Source organism: Volvox carteri, assembly GCF_000143455.1.
Source record: "Volvox carteri f. nagariensis unplaced genomic scaffold VOLCAscaffold_25, whole genome shotgun sequence".
Classification (NCBI taxonomy): Eukaryota; Viridiplantae; Chlorophyta; class Chlorophyceae; order Chlamydomonadales; family Volvocaceae; genus Volvox; species Volvox carteri.
This window is the reverse complement of record NW_003307568.1, coordinates 908,521-918,482: the sequence shown is the minus strand read 5'-3', so window position 1 is coordinate 918,482 and position 9,962 is coordinate 908,521.

The window sequence follows — 9,962 nt, the reverse complement described above, 5'->3', positions numbered from 1 at the left end:
AAATTTTAAGGAAAATATAGATGAGGATACGCCACGCCTTCTGACCAAGTCGCAAATTGCAGGCGCGACTAATGATGACAGCGACGAGAGCTCATTGCAGCACATGCCAACACACAACCAGATCAAAACAATATGATCAAATAAAGCAGGAAAGTTGGGCAAATTTTACATCCCCAAACCTTAACATTTGAATGTGGATTCGAACTCGCGGACCCGACCTACCTTGAGCTCGGCCAGCATATCAAAAATAGCGCCCGCGCCCCACTCATGCTGTTGCGCCCACATCTCTGCCGCAGCCTCCAACTGACCGCGGTCACGTAATGCAGACGCCCGACGCGCTGTTAGCACGTACCTATTCGGACACGAACCGGGACCGGAGGAGAGGAGAAAGATCCAGGAAAGGAAACGGAAGAATGAATAACGGGGACTTCTCCTGCTCGTTTCATTCAAATTCAAACCTTACCAACAACAGCTGACCGCCCCTACCGGCACGGCAATGAAGAGTTTTCTGTCTTCTGTTCCAACACCCCATCCCCATCCCGTCCCCAGCTCGCATTCCGGCGCCCCCCGTGACTCCCCTGTCCCCGCTGGGGCCGCACCTGGCCACGATGGGCATTGCCCGCTGCCAGTACATTATGTTTCGCCAGACAGCCGGGGCCACCAACGGAGCAACCAGCCGAAGAGCGGCGAAGGTGGTAAAGGGGCCGCGGAGGGGGGCCAGAGGGGAAAACACGACACGCATAGGGCCGCAGTGAAGCGGGTTAGGTGGTCGCTGCAGCCGCAGTAGCCGCGGTGGGCGTTGCTGTCGCTGCTGCTGTTGTTGCGGCTGTAGCGCCGACAGCGGCAGCGGCAGTGGCAGCTTGGGACCGGAGAGCAGCGCGCAGATAGCCTGTACGGATGTAACAAGGTGAATGCAGGGAGGTGAGGGGAATGTCTTACGGAAGTAAGGAGTATGTATGTATGTATGTGCTTTCACGGGGAGAACTGCGTGCATGATGGGATGGGGAGTTGGAGGACAGCATGGTAACGCGCTGGGAGAGTGTAGGGGCCCGCTGTGTACGACGCTGTGTACATAAAGTAACGGACGCATTACATGTTGGAGATATGATTATGGCCAGGTCTGTGTCAAAGCCAACCTATGCAGGTGCCACATGCTTTGATTGATCGGTACGCCGTACGGGCTTCGGCACCGCCGCCACCCCCTCAATCGCCATCTGCGAGCACCGTTGCCGCTGGCCTAACGCACATATAGGTTGGCCGGCTGGCCTATCTATTCGTCCGTCCGTCTGCGCGGTACGGTAGAGAGTACAGCGCCGGCGCATTGCCGTACACCTGTGTACGTACGTACATACCACTAGTCGGCAGCTCCTGGGGAAGAAGGCGCACAGTACCGCAGTAGCAGCATATTTCGCCGCCGCTGCCGCACCAAGCGCCGTCATGAGTACGGCACGCGCCGGTACACGTAGGACGCCAGCGGCGGCGGCGGCGGCGGTGGCGGGGAAGGGGACCCGCGCCCTCGGCCCCGCCGGCGGCGGCGTGACGGCAACGGCGGCGGTGTTTTGCCGCCGAGCTGGCCATGCCGCCTCCTCCGGCGGCGGCTGCGCCGCCGCCGCTGCCGTCGTGACAGTCGCATCTGTAGTGGCCGCGGTGCCGACAGCATCTGGCATGAGCAGCGCCGGCACAGGCCTGGCGATGTCACATTCGTACGGTCCCGGCTGACGAGGCCAAGTACCGGGATGTTGAGGCTTCTCATGTGCCAAGAGACTACGAGCGCGAAGTACGGGCGCCAGTCTATCCTGCATCACCGCATTCGCAGCGACGGCTGCTGACCCAGATGCCGCTGCTGACACCAGACCGACTGCCGGTGGTGCTCGAGGTAGCGCCGGCGCCCGGCGATGGGCTGCCGCCGTAGCGCTCCCGGTGGCACGACGTATGGGCCACAGTACGGCACGCAGCGGTGCCACCAGCATGGCCCGTACAGGGATACGGTGCAGCAGGTGTCTGAGTCGTACCGGCTGCGCCGCCATCGCCGCTGCGGCGCCGTACACTGCATGGCCCGCCGCCGCCGCACCACCTGCTACTCCCTGGGCAGCGGCTCCTGCTGCGTAGCCGGCCTTGCGGGCCCCCCCGGCGGTTGCGTAACCAAACCGTGCGACGGCACTGACGCCCGCTCGCCCTATGCAGCCGACTCGGCGGCCAATACGGCGGACCGAAGGGACCAACGCCACATATAGGTTTCGTAAGCTCCGACCCGAGCTGGATAAAATGCTAGCGTTTTGGCTCAGGTTAACCGGACGCGTTTTGCTGGAACGAGAAATGGGTGGCGGGGCAATTGCAGTGACCCTCGGCGCGAGCGCCTCCTGGCCGCTTAATGGCAAATGCTGCAGGCGCTGGAGGCTGAAGTCCAACTCGATTGGGGTTGTGCCGTTCCGGAGGTCCTCAAGCACAGCTAGCCGTCCATCGCGATTGCCCTGACAGAAGGCGGTCCGTCAAGTCCGCAGGATCGCAAAGCGAGGATCAGTGCAAAAAAGGTAGATAGTGATGAACATAAGCCGTGATCAGCAGTCTATACAAGTACAAGCGGCTAGCTGAGATGCCATCACTGATTGACCCCAGGCACCTATCGCCTTGAAGGACGTTAGGCCGGCAGTTAAGTAGGCAATTGTGTGCCTAGTACAAATACAAGAACATTTTTGCAGAAACCGCACCTTGACGCCATTTGGACCTCACCGTAACTCGTGGCTATCGGAGCAGGCCCAGAGCTTACCGCAAGGCCTGTTTCTGTAGCAAGGCTTGGCGACGCCTCCTCCATCTCGGCAATGACGAGGCGGCCATGGTCCGAAGACGGAATCATGTTGTGTTGGCCGGCGTAAACCTATGCGCTTGAACGTTTACCTAAGAATCTACAGAATCATTTTGTATCTTTGCCGCCCCTTATGCTGCTTCTGGTCTATCCGCCAGGTAACGCGCTCGGCGTTACCCAGACAGAGCTTTCCAACGAAGAACTCGAGTTGGCGTGGCACTATAACAAATCCTCTGTATTCATTTCTGTTAAACATCCGTGCCCATATTTGCTATGCACTTAACCAGTGACCGGCTTCACCACCGTTTCCGTTAGCGTCAACGGTGTGCGAAGTTGCTCCAACACAATACATAACTTCGAGCAATAGGCATATAACTGCATTAACAATGTGTGCAGTTTTGCACATGAGTTACCGGCTTTGAGTGCAGCTTTGAATGTTCGTACGCAAGCCAACGAAATGTCGCATTCATCATTTTGCTTGGGAAGCATAATTGTGTCAGATTATAGACGTACCAGCGTGCATACGGACGAACAGTCCAGTGCACCACGGCATTCGTAGACGTTTGCTTGGGCTTACTCAATACTTTTGCAGTTCAAGTCCCGATTAGGAAGCCCTACATCTGGTCACTCAATGGCGCACGAGAATGCCTGAAGCTGTTTAAGTTGTCAAGGTTCAATAGCACACCTTTACCGTGCTTCGATCGTTGAGTGGGTTGGATTTGGGTCTGCATTTGGGGTCTGCATCGGGCAATGAGGTCCATCCACACTGGACGCAGGGCACGTCAACCCGAAGTAGAGCGTCGTACCTATGTTAGCTATCCATCAAAGAGGATCCGCATTGATGAGAGGCCTGAGGAGGGATTTCTGGCTCCCATTGTGATGACTAAAGGTGCATCCCAAAAGCCCCATCAATGCCTTCGGTCCTCAGGTTAATATGTCTGTGAGCAGTGTTTAGATTTTTTTGTCCTGTTACTGATGCAAGGATGCAACAACGCGGCTACTGATGGCACGGCAAGGCACGCTCAGCATGATACGGCAGCTTTCGCAGTTTGGTGGACAATTTAAGCGCGACTGTAAGATGTAAGGAGTATTACTGCATGTATGCACACTTTGTTCTGTAACGCAGTTCCAAGGTCAGGAAGAAACGCTTCATGGGCAATTGCAAAGCCTTTCTGCTGGGTACGACGATAGAGTTTCAATTATTCTATGCACATCCTTCAAGCTATTCCACCGGACCAGAAGTTTGAAACCGAGCTCTAAAGCTCATGGCGGGATGTTGCACGGAGTTATTGCATGTAACTAGGGCAATTGATTTAAAAGTTTCACAGGAAAAGAAAAAGACATCCATGCACACATTATGTAACATGGGAGCACGCACGTATGCAAGAATACGCTTTGTGCAATCACCGTACACAGCAGAAACAATCTTCAAGCAAGATACAGACCCATGCTCGCCTGCTTACGCTGCTTACTTGTACCTTGATGCCTACGTCAAATGCTTTCTACAAACGAGGCAAACAGTTTCCGGACGAATATCCCTTACATAATTCCAGCTTGAAGCTAGAAGATTAATGTTAGGCAGCCTGACATACAGATTTGCATACAACGTCAACCTAGCAACGGCATATTTGCTCGTCTTTTGCCTCGAGCTTTGACCACCAGATGACATTTTGGACTAATTTCTAATTACCTCACGACCTGCAGTACGCTGATCAGAGAGTCTCCTTAGCGGCCGCAGCCTATGGACGCCCTATGAATTATCAAGGGCCGCCACGGATACGTCATGGCGGCACCGCAAGCCCGCAAAGCGCAGAAGGGCAGCGTCAGACGAGCTGAAGCTGTTCTGCATGGGCTATAAGCAGGAATCAACCCGAAGCTTTACTCTTTTTAATAACGCCGCTGAACCCGCTGAAGACTGAGCACAGAAGTTATGGAATACGTGCGCGCTTTAAGAGACGAAGCATCGCCGACTACATTTTCAAAGCGCTACGCTGGGGTAAGGCTCGAGAAAGGTGTGGCATATAATGCCAGGAAGGGAAACGCGGGTACACGGACGCGCTGTGTGCTCCCCAGCCCCCTCATTCTACATGTCATGGTTGTGCTGGCGGTATGTATGTACGTATATATGTATTTGAGCAACCGGAACTGAGGATGCGTGTCACAGATGTGTTATGAATGGTCGGATAAAAAGCAGTACAGACACATAGCTTTTAGATGGCTTGTACGACAGTATTTGGTAATATTTTTCCGGGCAGCCCAATCTTTGCGTCGAGTCGGTTGGTTCGGTGCCGTACAACACACCGTAACACACGTAACACACTCCTCAGTCCTGCATAATAGCAATCATTATGTTTTTATGATGCTGAGGTCTTCTGCGGTACGAGGAAACATATGGGTCGTACAGCACCGCGTCTGGGCTTTTCACCGGGACGAACTGCACTCTCCAGTGAACAAAAATTTTCAATTTGAAAACCCATCCATGCACAACCCCCTCCTCTTTGTGTGCTGCTTCCACGACTCGTCTTTTCTTCTGGGGGCTGGTGGGGCAGGTATTGTGTCGTATTGGCAGCCCCTCCGTGAAGAGGAGGACTGTGCTAAGACGTTCCTGACTTCCTGTCTGATTTGGAACGCCAACCAACATTGCATGGGATTTGGTAATGTCGTGGATATGTAAGAATTACAACCTCTTGGTAACGGCCTAAAAGCCTATATGCCGCAGGGCTGCAGGTGCGTCGTGGCGGCGTGCATGCTGCAGCATACCTAACGGTACAGAGGGAGTACGGCAACAATAACATAACCGCCAACTGCCCGGGCCAGCCACAACCGGGCCATCACCCCCGCCGCGTGAGGGGATGCATAGCCCGGCGTTCCGAAAACACACACACACACACACACACAGACACACACACACCGCAACACACATGCACAACTGCCATGCCGCGGCGCCATCGCAGTAGCAGCAACGGCAGTGCGACCGCGGCAACAGCAACAGCGGCAGCAGCGTTGACCCTGACCCTTTGACCCTGACAGGACCTGGTCGAATCGGGTCGCCAGCTGGGGGAAGGGAAGGCTGCACCACGGTGTCATTATGCAATGTGCAGTAGCACACCGGTTGCACTACTGTGGGCGCAACTCCGTTGAGTAGCACACCGGTAACTGCAGCAGCAGCAGCAGCAGCAGTCGCAGCAGCTGCCAGTGTTTAGCGGTTTGCGACGACTCCACCGGCGCCGCCAATACGGGCTGTACGGCGCACCTAGTCCTGCTTCTCCTCATGATGCTGTTGCTGCTGCTGTTGCACCGCAACTGCGAGCTGCTGCGCTGCTACAGCAGCTGACCCGGCCGCCAGAGCCAGAGTGGCGGTAAAACCTCGTGCCAGTGCGGGCAGAGAAAACCTGCACAGCTCGGCGACAGCGGCGGGTTAGCAGATGGCTGTAGCTCAGTGCATACGGCAATACGGCAGCCCTACGAAAATGACCTCTCGCGCTTTTAATACCCGCCGCCTTTCCGTACAATCCGGAAAGTCCGCCGCCATCCCCTTCATTTCAACGGGCTTCATATTAAAGGCGTATAATGCAGTTTGTCGTACTCCATTCCGTCGTACCTGCCGTTGGCTCCGGCGAGGGCGAACCGGCCGGGGTCGTCGATCCACGCGTCGTACCTACAGCGGGGCGCCAGGGGGTAACCGAAACCGAAACCATGCGGTGGCATGCATGCCTGGGGTTACTTCGCGCGGTGGGAAGTTAGCGACGGCAGTGGCGGCGGCCGACGGCTCGGTGTACTGCGCCGAACACGAAGACGGGATGTGCCGGTCCTCGGGATGAAAAACACACCGTACAGTACGAGATAGGCACAGGATGCAATTGCAGGCCAGAAAGGCAAGGACCCCTTCCCTCTCTCTCGCTTTTTCTCTCTCGCGCGCGGTGATCGGATCGAGGACGGGAGCAGACAGGAGCCCAACGGATCTGCCCGGATGCATCAAAGGTGATGACGAGGATACGCGGGGGTGGGGGAGGAGACGGTGGCAGGGGGATCGTACACACCGTATTCACTGTCAAGAATGCGGTGAGGCCAAAGGCAAATGTTTTTTTTGCCCTTGGCCGGATGGGAGGTGAGGGGCAAATGCCAAATCGTCGCAACCTTATCCGGCCGTCCCAGGACACTCACGTCCAGCCGTAGTGCTTATCCCAGGTGAGTCGACGAGTCGCTAGTAGCTCCGCTGCTGAGGTGGCGGCGTGGCGGCCTGTGACGGCGTCGACAAAGACACCGGAGTGTGAAGGGGGCTGCGGCCCGGCACCATTACGTGCGCTTGTGGAGGGGACTCTGGCCCAGTGCGTGGTTGAATTGGCGGACGTATTGGGTTCGACCATTTGAAACTGCGGTGGGTTCATCCGCGAGAGATTCTAGTTGACTAGTGATTTAGCAAGAGGGTCTGTGTACGTATGGATGGTATTCGTGGAGCGGTTGCGCTCGTCGCCGTTGCGCTAGCGAAGGCGTATTAATTCGAGAAGAAATACATTACAAGTAGTTCCTGTTTGGGAAGCTTGACTTGTGTTCAGCAAGTGTTAGGTGTCAGGAAATGACATGGCCTGGATTTCCATAAACCCAGTATTTTGGCAAGGGTTATGTACCAGTTACATTCAAGGTTCCCCCATGTCGACGCAGAAACAAGTCTAGCGACCCGTCGGTTTACAGTTTTGTACGGTATCGGCTAGAAATTTCATTCTTCGGAGTGCTCGACTGCTTTGGTTTCTTCATCTGGCTCACGTGCTCACAAAACTGCGACATCTTTGACAGGTCAAGCAATATCCTTTACACTGGAAGGGTTACAAAGATGGACATATGCAGCACATCGACAGGAGTGGAAAGCACCTATTGTTCGTCCTCAGTAGCAAAGCGTTCGCGGACGGATACAACGGTGAGACCGGTTTGTAGTCATTGTCTTCAATGTGTCTTCCGTGTCCTGCGTCCTAATTCCTCGCTCCATTGCGTCAGGTTCCTCCTAAAGCATTTGATACCAGAAGTTGTGGAGAAGATTGCCGAAGGCAGAAAGCGGAGGAGTTGCGGCTGTCTACATTTGAAAAGGTTTTAATGGGGCGGCTGAGCCTTGCGACATTGAAGGAGCGTGGCATCGAGCTCAGTGAAGATCAGCTTGAAATTTTACGGAGGGTTAAGCACAACTACTGACGTGGGCAATCGGGAACTTCTTAACGTTTCTCGAAGGGCAGGATTGATAGAGAGACTATTCGAAGCGCATATGCGGCTGCTTTTCATAACCCCGGGACCGAGCGTCACACTCAAACGATGTCCATGTTTCATGAACCTTGAAATGGGTTACAATTTGGTTTTCCATGCGTGCGATGTTCCCTTTTGTTCATGCAACGCGGCCTGCGTTTATGCCGACATACTCCTCCAAGATAGGTTCATGTATGAACGCACGGTAGGTGGAAGGGTGATGCAGGCGAAGGCCGCCACGACTCATGCGCGGCACAGCATTTCATTAGACGCACATGCACATGCATACGTACATACATACGCACACACGCGCGCTCGTCTACCGCAGCCACCGTCATTTATCCACCTGCACATGGATTCTTGCGACTCCTCAAGTAACGCTCCAACACAAAAGTTTAATATTATCCACAGCTGCGACTTGGAACGCGAGGGATGTACGACACATAGGTACCCTGCAAAACCTTTGGCCTAGTTCCGCAGGGTTACCGTGTTTCCTGAGTGGCCGCTGGCTAAGAGTGCAGCGCATGATGACTGGTTTTACCTCTCCTTTGGTGACCTTTAATCCTGCGGGGTCCCTCTTTCGTAAGCCGTCGTAAGCCGGACATGGCAGTGTCTCCTTGCTACTTGCAATAGAGCGAAATGTACACACACATACACACGCACACACATACACCCCAGAGGTCCTTTCGCATCGGATGTAATAAGATCCTCTTCTTCTCCTCCTCCCCCTCCTCCTCCTCACAACACACACACATCACATCACACCACAGACTTCCTGCGAAGTTGCGATGACGCCAAAGCTCCCTACCGGGGCCCCTATCCGGCGCAGCTAAGCACGGTCCAAAAGATATAATGCCGCGGCCGAATATGATGTACCTGTACTACACACATCACAACAGTTTCGAAGCACAAGGGGCACCACAAAAGCCAGGCAAGAAGAGAGCTGCGCCCGCGCCCGCGTCTGGTCCTAGGATGGGTTAGGATGCCATCACCAGATGGCTGATGCTGCCTGGGCACACCAGCCATTCACATGACCGGCGGCAGTGGCACGGCAACCAAGCTGCTGCTCTGCACCTCATCCTCCGCGGAGAGGAGGAAGACCACCTCGTTGGCACTAAGAGCTCGATCCTCCTCGGGCAGCTGCAGCGGCGACGGCAGCACAGCGACCAGGTCCCGTACATCACGGCCGCCATCATGATGACTGACGGCGCCGTCACCGCCGTCGTCGGCACCGCTACCAACTCCACCGCCGCCGCCGCTGCCGCTACAGCAGTATGCCAGCACTAGGTGGGACATTCGCTGGACATCTCGTCGGCCGCTAGGCAGTAGTCTGTATGTCTGTCGGGATGCGGAGACAGGGGACGGGAAAAGAGAGGAGCAGGATGTCGGCTTGCTTCACATGCTAGCACTGTATGGCATGGGCCTGTGGATGCAGATGGACCGCACGGAAGCAATACCGCTCCGCTGCTCTTCGAGGTGTCCAACTGCGCACCCGGTCCCGGCGCCGCTGACTGTGCTGTCGGGAAGGGACATGCGGGCAGTGTGTGGTGCTGCTTGCATGTGCATCACTACGCTGCGCGCACCGAGCAATTCTCCAGTTGCTCTTCCGGGACCCATTCCGCCCCCTCTGGATGTGATGGCCCCCGCTGTGTGGATGTGGATGTGGATGTGATGGGTCCCAAGTGGCACACACCACGAGCCGGATAAGACGCGCACGTGAACGCGACACAAGACAGGACCAACGTAATCAACGACGTCCACACTACTCTCAGCAAGCTTGGGCCACTCCACCCGCGGGTGAACTCCATGCGGTGCACCGGGGTTGCGGGGGGAAGGGGGGTCCTATTATGCGGGTTTTGTCGACACGGGAGAGGGAAAGGCGAACCACGAACAAGTGAAGCTGCTGCCAAGGAAACAGAACACAGGA